The sequence below is a fragment of the Stomoxys calcitrans genome, chromosome 5 (assembly GCF_963082655.1).
Source record: "Stomoxys calcitrans chromosome 5, idStoCalc2.1, whole genome shotgun sequence".
In the NCBI taxonomy this organism is placed as follows: domain Eukaryota; kingdom Metazoa; phylum Arthropoda; class Insecta; order Diptera; family Muscidae; genus Stomoxys; species Stomoxys calcitrans.
Window position 1 is genome coordinate 33,724,794 of NC_081556.1, and position 11,094 is coordinate 33,735,887.

An 11,094-nucleotide genomic window follows, 5' to 3' on the forward strand; every position below is an offset into this window, starting at 1 on the left:
ATATCATAGCAAAACACATCATGCGAAATTTCATTCCAATCGGATAAGAATTGCGCACTCAAGAGGCTCAAGAAGTCAAGACCCTAGATCGGTTTATATGGCAGCTATATCAAAACATGGACCGATATGGCCCATTTACAATACCAACCGACCTACACTAATAAGAAGTATTTGTGCAAAATTTCAAGCGGCTAGCTTTTTTCCTTCGGAAGTTAACGTGCTTTCGACAGACAGACGGACGGACGGACAGACGGACGGACATGGCTAGATCGACATAAAATGTCACGACGATCAAGAATATATATACTTTATGGGGTCTCAGACGAATATTTCGAGTAGTTACAAACAGAATGACGAAATTAGTATACCCCCCATCTTATGGTGGAGGGTATAAAAAAAATAAAATAAAATAAAACAATAAAATAAAACAATAAAATAAAATAAAATTAAAAAAAAAATAAAATAAAATAAAATAAAATAAAATAAAATAAAATAAAATAAAATAAAATAAAATAAAATAAAATAAAATAAAATAAAATAAAATAAAATAAAATAAAATAAAATAAAATAAAATAAAATAAAATAAAATAAAATAAAATAAAATAAAATAAAATAATATAAAAAAAAATAAAATAAAATAAAATAAAATAAAATTAAATAAAATATTATAAAATAAAATAATACCGAAGAAAAAAAAATAAAATAAAACAAGTAAAAAGGCGTTAGTTCGGCCGGGCCGAACTTTGGATACCCACCACCTCGGTGTATATGTGAACAACCTTTCGTCAAAATCCAGTGAAAAATGCATACCTTATGCCCCATAGCAGCTAGATAGACATATCAAACGATTTAGACCAAATGCTTACAAGTACAAGTCATTGTTCAACCGAGAGATCGGTCTATATGGCAGCTCTATCTAAATCTGGTCAATCTGAGCCAAATTGAAGACAAACATCGAAGAGCCCAACACAGCTCACTCTCCCGAATTTCGGCGACATCGGACAATAAATGCGCTTTTCATGGGCCCAAAACCTTAAATCAAGATATGGCAGCTATATCCAAATCTGAACCGATCAAGGCCAAATTGACGGAGGATGTCGAAGGGCCCTACGTAACTCACTGTCCCAAATTTCAGCAAAATCGGATAATAAATGTGGCTTTTATGGGCCTAAGACCCTAAATCGGAGGATTGGTCTATATAGCAGCTATATCCAAATCTAGACCGATCTCGGCCAAATTGACGAAGGATGTCGAAAGGCCCAACGCAACTCACTGTCCCAAATTTCAGCAAAATCGGATAATAAATGTGGCTATTATAGGCCTAAGACCCTAAATCGGCGGATCGGTCTATATGGGGGCTATATCAAGATATAGTCCGATATAGCCCATCTTCGAATTTAACCTGCTTGTGGACAAAAAAAGAGTCTGTGCAAAATTTTAGCTCAATATCTCTATTTTTAAAGACTGTAGCGTGATTTCAACAGACAGACGTACGGACATGTCTAGATCGTCTTAGATTTTTACGCTGATCAAGAATATATATACTTTATAGGGTCGAAAATGGATATTTCGATGTGATGCTAACGGAATGGCAAAATGAATATACCCCCATCCTTCGGTGGTGGGTATAATAAAATGTGTCCCCGCTCTGGCCATCTCATTTACTATGTTCTCTAGTTCCGCAAATGATATGTAGGCAAGCAGAGGTACCCCTCCTGGCATCCTTCCCTTCATTCCCCGGAATTCTTCCATGTCCGGGAACGTCACACACCTCGACCTCACAGTCCTTCAACCCAAGGCCTTGAGCGACACCATAATGTTCCCATAAATCCTGATCCCTTAACAGAATTTCTCTTGGCATACACCTCTGCCTTAAAGACCGTTCACTCATCCGGTAGTCTCAGAGTCATACCGATGTTGAGTGCGTCGGTCTACTCCGACCAATCCAATCCTTGACTCCATTTTGGAGCCATCAGTGAAGATCGAGACCTCATCTTCCTCAAACACAGCATTCGAATGGAAGGCGTTTTCCCTCTCGGGCAAACGAATACTAAATGTCCTTATCCCAATTGGTACCCATGTGTAGTCGGAGAACCTCCTCAATCTACCTCCCGCATCCATAACATACCGAATGGAAATTTGACCGCACCTATCCTCTATTCAGCATGCCGAGTTCCCTTAACCTAAGAGCAATCTTATCGCAGTTCCGAATATAGGCTTCAAAGGGCTACATATCCGGGATGCTGGATGCTTCAGATGTACCTGCAGTGTGGATCTCAGTGGCCCGTGACTCCGATACAGGCCTGTCTTTAAGGCTTTGTGGACTTCCTAGTAGTAGCCCCTTATGGATGGCGCTCCATCGTACCAGTGCCCCATAGGCCTCAATGGGCTACATATCCATCATCGCCTCCTGACCTACCTGCTGTGCGGATCACAGTACCCTTGTGACTTCGATACAGGCCAATCGTTGAAGCTTCTCGGACTCCCTCGTACAAGTCTTTACGGCTGCTTTCCTCCGTATACCTCTTCCAGGACAGCTTCGAATCGAGGACAATAGCAATATATTTGGTCTCCTTCGACAGCTGCGGGATGATTTCGTTCAAGGGAGTAAGTTTAAACTCCAGTATCTTGTATCTGTGAGTGAAGAGCACTAGCTCGGTCTCTGTGGGTGGGTCCTCAACCCATTACTGGTAGCACATCGCGACAACCTCCTCAGTGACCTTTCCATGATATCGCAAATCGTCGACGGAAATCTGCCTCGGACTAGCAACACGACGTTGTCCGCATAAGCGATTATCTTCATGCCATCGGGCCCAAAATCCAACAAGATTTCATCTATCACGAGCTTCAACAGAATCGACGAGAACAAGTATGAAAATGATATAAAAAATTGGATCGAGGTATCTAGTGGGCCGTTCCAAGCAAAAGTCCCCCAAAATCAAAGTGGACCAATCGGGACAATATGGGACTCTAGTGAAAGGTATTCGGGAGTAGAATACAAATATGATGTCAAAAATCCAAGTACTTAGGACGCCACCTCAAGCCCAAAACCGCATCAAAAGTACCGCTCAAATTCAAAAGAGAACCGACCGGGACCATATGGGACTCCAATGAAAGGTATTCGATCACGACAATATAGGACTCAAGTAAATTGTCATTTGGGTCTTAGCGTCAGTGGGTCCAGCCCTCTCCTCCAAAAAGAAACAACACCAAACTGTCATGCAGGACGACAGAGAATGTATTGTACTCAAATGAAAGGATGTGCCAGAGGGAAATTCCCCTCCCTTATCCTACCCAAAAATAGGATTTAAAAATAATACATGAAGACCGATCAGAAAAGAATAGAACAGCAATGAAAGGTCTTCAGTAGTAGAGTACACTTTTTACCCTTAAATTGGGAGAGACACAGGAGGACCTGCGGATATTTAAAAATGTGGTATCCCAAGTGGTAGCTTTAAAATATGATGTTGAATGTAGATAACCAATACAAAAAAATTAATTAGTGTAGATCTAATAGCCCTGAATATCTTGATACCCACCTTCAAAATACTTGACATTATGGGGCTCAAACAAATAGGGTTTTAGCACGATGCTGATATTATTTCTGGGTACTCCCCCTTGCCTTCAAACCGGCCATGCTGGCCTACTATGATAATCAATAATAAGTATTTGGTAGTGGATAACGAATTTGATATCCTATTTTAAGGCTAAATGTTTGGGGGTTGTCTCAACCCATAAATTTTTCCTTAAACAAGGGCAATTGAGAGTAGGGCATGATATTTTTCAGGGCTAAGTATATAGGTGGCCGCCCTACCCTACATTCCCCTCAAACTGGACATATTTGTGGATTATGGCAAAAAGGGGCTCAAATCTGATGACTGTTTTATGGCCAAGAGTTTCAGGCACGGCTCACCTCAGAAATTCCCCCTTAACTATACATATATACCGACTTTAGCAGTATGAAGCTCAAATGTGGTTTTTGGGAGTAGAGTATGAATCTGATATCCACTTTCAGGGCAAAGGGTTTGGCTACTCCAATTCACCACCAAAATCAAGAGAATGAAGTAGGTCTAACATACAAACTTTATTGGGCGGACGCTCCCCTTACCTTTTTTTCAAAAACGCCAGATCTCGAAGATGGGTGGAGCGATTTAAGAAAAATTTTGTTGGTTTACGATAACTCAAAAACGGAAATTTGGTGTCTTTATTTAGGGTGGGCTTTCAAGGGGGCTTGATGACAATATGATTGCAAAGGGTTTGGCTTCTCCAATTCACCACCAAAACCAAGAGAATGAAGTAGATCTAACATCCAAACTTTATTGGGCGGACGCTCCCCTTACCTTTTTTTTTCAAAAACGCCAGATCTCAAAGATGGGTGGAGCGATTTAAGCGAAATTGAGTTGGTTTATGATAACTCAAAAGCAGAAATTTGGTATCGTTATTTAGGGTGGAATATCCAGGGGGTCCGCTCCACCTCCAATGCCCGCCAAATGGAAAAATAATCTAATAAGGACAATATAGGGTTCAAATGAATGGTATTTGAGACTAGAGGAGGAATCTGATATCCACCTCACCCCCAAAAAAACTGAAAATTTAAACAAATTTTCTGTATTTTGACTTTTTTTTAACAAAAAATTTAAAAATGCTATGGAAACAAAATGTTGAGCACATTTTCCATAAAAATAAAATTTGGCTATAATTTGCCTTAATTATTTCCATTGTTTATTCAATTTCACACACATTGGTTGGCAATCGGCCGTCTAATTTATTATTCCAATACGACACCGCGCGCCAAGTACAAGTAGTTGATGTAACCCTCACATAATGAATAGTAATTATTTATTTAACAAATTATTTAATTAGGCACATTACAGTTGTTCCCCATACCACGGCGGAGAGGCGTATGGTTACGATGGGTGGAAGTTATTCAATATAAAATCGTGTAACATACAGGCGTTAGAAGCTCCCGCATTAGTAATACCCGCGAATCTCTACACTCAACTTAGTTGCCCTGACCCTGAGTCAAGTTGAGCTAGTCGGTAGTTTTGCTTTTTGGTTTTTGTTTTTTTGGCTTGTTGATGTTATTGATTACTTATTAATGGCTTATGGCTGGCCAGGCCAATGTTATTAACTATTAAAATAAATTTTTATGAAATGCCATTAATCCAGCCATTCATTCGCTCGTTAATTTGCCAAACAAATAAACATCAATTGTTGGCTTTTGAATAGCTCGAGTGCCAAAGTGTGCGATTTCGTGTAGGTGGCAGTTTGTTTCATTGGTCCGAATATATATTTTCAGCTGTGACAAACAACAGTTTGAAATTTATTTTTTTTTAATGGATCTACCATTGTGGGCCCTGAATTTCAGGTTTTTGAACTCTTCTCTTTCGTTAGTTCATTCGTTGCCTGCGGTGCATTGTTCGAAATGCAAGACTTTGGTATTATGAATTGTCCATCAAACAATGTAACTTTGGACTTATTAACCTCAGGCTTAAATAACTGAAAATGTGTTGATATTTATCATTTTTTTTCAAATATGGCCAATATGTCTGTGTTAAGCATTGAATGACACCCAACAACAAGAGAAACTTTTGTGTTCATTCATAAGAAAAAAATATTCATTCATAAACATTGCGAAAGTGAAAGAAAATTGATTGAGCCAACAGCGTTTTTACACTAATTTGGTAAAAACATTGCAGCCATAGGCCACAAATCAACATTGTTTCCAAATAACCACAAAAATGTATCTGAAATACATAATGGCAGCAGAGGTGCCAATATGTAAAAATCGTTTCTCCAAAAAAAGTAAAATAAAAAACATAAAAATCAAAAAGGAAAATATTTAAAACAAATCATTATACCAAAGTTTTCTAGAAAAATTCTTCAATATGTTGTTCTAAAGGGTGATTTTTTTGAGGTTAGGATTTTCATGCATTAGTATTTGACAGATCACGTGGGATTTCAGACATGGTGTCAAAGAGAAAGATGCTCAGTATGCTTTGACATTTCATCATGAATAGACTTACTAACGAGCAACGCCTGCAAATCATTGAATTTTATTACCAAAATCAGTGTTCGGTTCGAAATGTGTTCATTCACCGTAACGTTGCGTCCAACAGCATCTTTGAAAAAATACGGTCCAATGATTCCACCAGCGTACAAACCACACCAAACAGTGCATTTTTCGGGATGCATGGGCAGTTCTTGAACGGCTTCTGGTTGCTCTTCACTCCAAATGCGGCAATTTTGTCTTGTCTTTGGTCTTTGGTCTTCTCTAAAATACTTTTTTTATGAGTCCCATATTACAATGGTCAACAAATACGTCCTTTTTGGGGGTGGGGGTAGGGTGAGCTCATCGACACTTTTTCCCTTATATTGATAACAGATTCGTGCTCTACTCTCATAGACCTTAAATTTGAGCCCCATATTGCTACGGTCGTAAATTTGTCCGTTTTGAGGAGCGTTTTGGTGAAGGGGCGGTTCCCCAAACACTTGGTCCCACATTCGGATATCATATTCGTATTCAAAACTCAAATACCCATATTTGAGCCATGGTCAGTAAATAAGTGCTATTTGGGAGTGTTTCGAGGATGCGGTGAACACCAAAATACCTTTCGTTTGAGACCCATATTGACATGGTCGGTAAATATGTCCGATTTAGGATACTTGGTCAACACTTGGTCCCACTATTGGATATCAGAGACGTTTTCTACTCTTAAATACCTTTCATTTGAGTCCCATATTGTCGTGATTGGTGTATATATATATTTGGTAGGTTTTGGGGGTAGGTTGCACCCCTAGCGCCTGGCCAAATTCTTTTAACAGATGTGTACTTAATTTCCAAATACGTTTCCTTTGATACCCATACTGTCCCAATCGGCAAATATGTCTTGTTTAGGTGTTTTGGGAGTTGGGGAGGCTCCTAAGACACCAAGGAATAAAGTTTTATACCAGATTCTTACTCTACTCTTAAATACCTTTCATTTGATATCTATTGGGTTGCCCAAAAAGTAATTGCGGATTTTTCATATAGTCGGCGTTGACTAATTTTTTCACAGCTTGTGACTCTGTAATTGCATTCTTTCTTCTGTCAGTTATCAGCTGTTACTTTTAGCTTGCTTTAGAAAAAAAGTGTAAAAAAGTATATTTGTTTAAGTTCATTCTAAGTTTTATTAAAAATGCATTTACTTTCTTTTAAAAAATCCGCAATTACTTGTTGGGCAACCCAATATATTGCTCCAATTGGTAAATATGCCGTTTGGGGGGTTTTGGAGGTGCCTCAGAAACCAAAGAACAAGTTTTTATGTCAGATTTAATTATACTTTTAAATACTTTTCATTTGATGTCCATGTTGCCAAAGCGGTTAAAATGTCCTTTTGGGTGGTGTTTTTGGGGATGGGGGACCCTCGAACTCTTAGGGTGGAATTTGTATACCAAGCTCGTACTCTACTCTTAAATACTTTTCATTTGATACCCATATTGTCCCAATCGATAAACATGTCCGTTCGGGTGGGTTTTGGGATGGGCGTCCCCCCAGGTTATTTGACGCAAAATTTTATACCCATTTCGTGTTTTTGTTGTACCATAAGGTGGCATACAAAATTTCGCATAAATCGGTGCACCCAACTCCGAGATCTAGCGTTTTTGCAAATTGTGGTAAGGGGGAGGTTTTATAGACAATTTTTCAAAAAAAAAATTTTTGAGAAAAATTTTGTAAGTATTTTATGTGAAAATTTTATTTCTGGAGAAAATTTTACCAAAATTTTTTCAAAATTTTGCTGAACCCTGAAATAATTTGACCATCATGATCTACTCTTACTCTACAATCTATTTGGGGGACGTTGACAATACTACCATATTTGGCAAATATGTCCAGTTTGGGGGTGTTTTTAGGGGGTGGGGTGGTCAATCAGGAACTTGGTCCTGAAAAAGAAACCATATTAGTTCTCTACTCTAAAATACCTTTAATTTGAGGCCCATATTGCCATAGTTGAGGCTCCTTTTTGGGGGTGCTATGGGGTTTGGGCGGTTTCTCAGACACTTGGCTCCCACAGCCAATATCAGATTCGTGCGGGACTCTCAAAGACCTTTCATTTGAACCCCATATTGCCATGATTGAGAAATATGTCCTATTCGGGGGGTTTTTCGAGGGCGGGGCTTCCCCCCAAACACTTGGACCCAAAAATGGGTATCAGATTCATTTTCTACTCTCAAATACCTTTCAATTGAGTTCCAGAATGTGTTGATCGTTGTATATATCAGTTTGGGCGGGTTCTTGGGTGGGGTGGTCCCCTCAGGTATCCCACCCTAAATTTTTAACCAAATTTTTGCTTTTAGGTTACTATAAGAGCAAAAAGAGAAATTCCCCTAAATCGGTTCATACTTTTCCTATTAGATCCAGCATATTAAAAAAATGGTAAGGGGAAGGGTCCGTCCTCCCCTTCAGATATCAAAAAATCTAGTCTCCTAATTTCACCACAGGACCATTTTACACCGTCTATGAAAATTAAAAAAACACTGTTCAGCCGTTTTTGAGTCTATACGGAACAGGGAACACATAAACAAAAAACAAACCATATAAGATTTTTTCAAAATTTTATTGCTATAAAGGCTTTTTTACAAAAAAGCTTTTTTTTTAAATTTTTATAGAATTTTTTTTTTTAAATTATTGTTAACCATTTTTTTATTTGAAATATTTTCCAAGCCCGCCGTTTTAGAAAAACTATTTTAACATTTATTTTAAATGTCCAATTTGTGTTGATGCCTAATATATTTTGGCCAATCAGATTTGAAATGTTTTCGGTTTTGTACAAGATTTCTATCTCAGTTAAATATCTCTTGCCAAAATGTGGGTCATTTGTAACACGTTTTGTGCATATTTTCAACACACTCCTACACACTTGGACCGAAACAACAGCCCAACTGGCAGCTGGCAGCGACAACAGCAGCCAGCCAATGTTATTGACTTTGTCGTCATCAGCTTTAGCAAAGCAATGTGTTACAACTTTCAGAGTGATTCGGCTTGAGAAGGAGAAGCCAAACTGGAAATGGCCTTAACGGCGTTACTAATCAACCGCCACCACCGCCGTCGTCGATGAGACACCCACATGGGACTGCCTGCGCGCCTGAGCATTGAATGCTATGGTGAGGTTTCTAGAATTTAAGAAAAAAACTAAACAAAATTAGAAAAAATTGACAGTGAAGAAATTCCATGGAATTGGCAAAAATTAATTGAAGCATTGGCAAAGAAGCAACCTCAGCTATTTTTGTTTCATAGCTCTTAACTGGCACGGGAGGCAGAGGGTTTTAAATAACAGCCAATGTAATTGAATATCTTACCACGATGGAGATGATGATGCATTGCTCGCTGTTGGAAAACAAATACTCTTCATTGTTGTCTTTCGAAGATTCTCATGATCATCAGTTATTGATAGACGATGAAGATGACTATGAGGGCTGTGGCTATTCTGGCATTGGTGCTGTTGCACTTTGGCGCTGCAGGCAGCTGAATCAATCGTCTGTGTAATCTGGAGGTTACAACAATGTCTTGCAGGCAATTTGTTAAACCAACCCACTCTTATCTCTGACGGCTCCTCCCCACCCTCTTCCGGTTAGACTTCTTTGCAGGCCAGAGCTATGAGTTGTGGAGGTTTATCGATATTTTTTTCTGCATTGGTTCTTTTCGAGGCGTTCAATAAACTTTGCGCCAAGATGTGTAATTTTTTTTAATTAACCGTAATTTTTGTTGAGTTTGTTCATGGTACGTTTTTTTAGCGCAGTCTATGTTTTTCATGCCCATTTTTATTAAGTTGCAACTTGTGAACCGGTTTGCAAATAAAATCCATAGCTCAAATGTTACACTGATAATAAAAGGGCATAAAAAGATGCTGAAAGTTCATCAATCTAGTCTTTTGTTAAATTTTTTTTCAAAATAAGTAATTTTTTTTTATCTATGGAAGATTTTCCTAATGTCAAGTTATAATTTAACTTAAATTTAGTAAAAAATACTTTAATATGAAAAAATTTATTAAATAAAATAAGTTGTTAAGGAAATTTCATTAATTTAAGTAAACTTTTTTTAAGAATTTTCTCCTTTCACATTTAAGAATTTTTCGTCTAAGGGCAAGTTACAATTAAACTAAAATTTTTTAGAAGTGGCTTAAAGGCATAAAGAAGCGGCCCCTTAGCATTGAGCTTAAACTCATTGATATGAGAGAAGTATCCTCTGTTCCTGAATGGAATGTTGCACAACAAGCTGGTTACTAGCTGAGGTGTATGTCCATAGTGGCATGAGGCGGATAAATATCCGCCACCTCTTTTCAACTTAGCCTAAAGGAATGTTCATGGGAAATTTACTATTTAGTATAAATTTTTTCACATTTAAGAAGCTTTTTCTCCGGGAAAGTTATAATTAATTGCTTTGGAAGGCAATAGGATCCACTGTGGATCATAGATTAGCATGATGCAATAAAACGCTGAAATGTTTATAAGGAAATTTTTTAAAATTAAGTAAATTTTTCTCCTCTTAAGGAATTTTTTCTAAGGACATGTTATAAATGAACTAAATTTTAAAACATTTGAACATTTAAAAAAAGGATAAATTGTTATGCAAAGATGAGTTCGAATCTGACGAGAAAAGAGAAAAAAGAAAAGAAAAAAAAAAGGAAAAATTCCAAAACTAAGTAAATTTTTCTCTTTTTAAAAAATTTTTACTAAGAACTAGTAATAAATGAACTAAAATTAAAAACAAAATTACTTGAAGGCATAATATAAAAAATACATTGTTATACAAACATGAGCATGCTGACAAAAGATTGGAGTTCAAATCTAAAGAGAAAAGGAAACTTCTTTGGATTCCAGTGTTTAAGTCAATCTTTCCCCTACGGCTATATGGAAAAACATTTGCATTCATTAAATATGCATCATGCACCTCCTTCAATTGATAGTTTTTTTCTTTTTTGTTCATGTTTCCACAATTTTTCTTAGTGTACTACTCTATGGTGGCCTATTGAATGTAGTCAACCATCCCCCAAAGATTGTTATGATTGGAGAGCGGATATTGGTGTTGACTTTGTGGGCGGTTTATTAATTCGA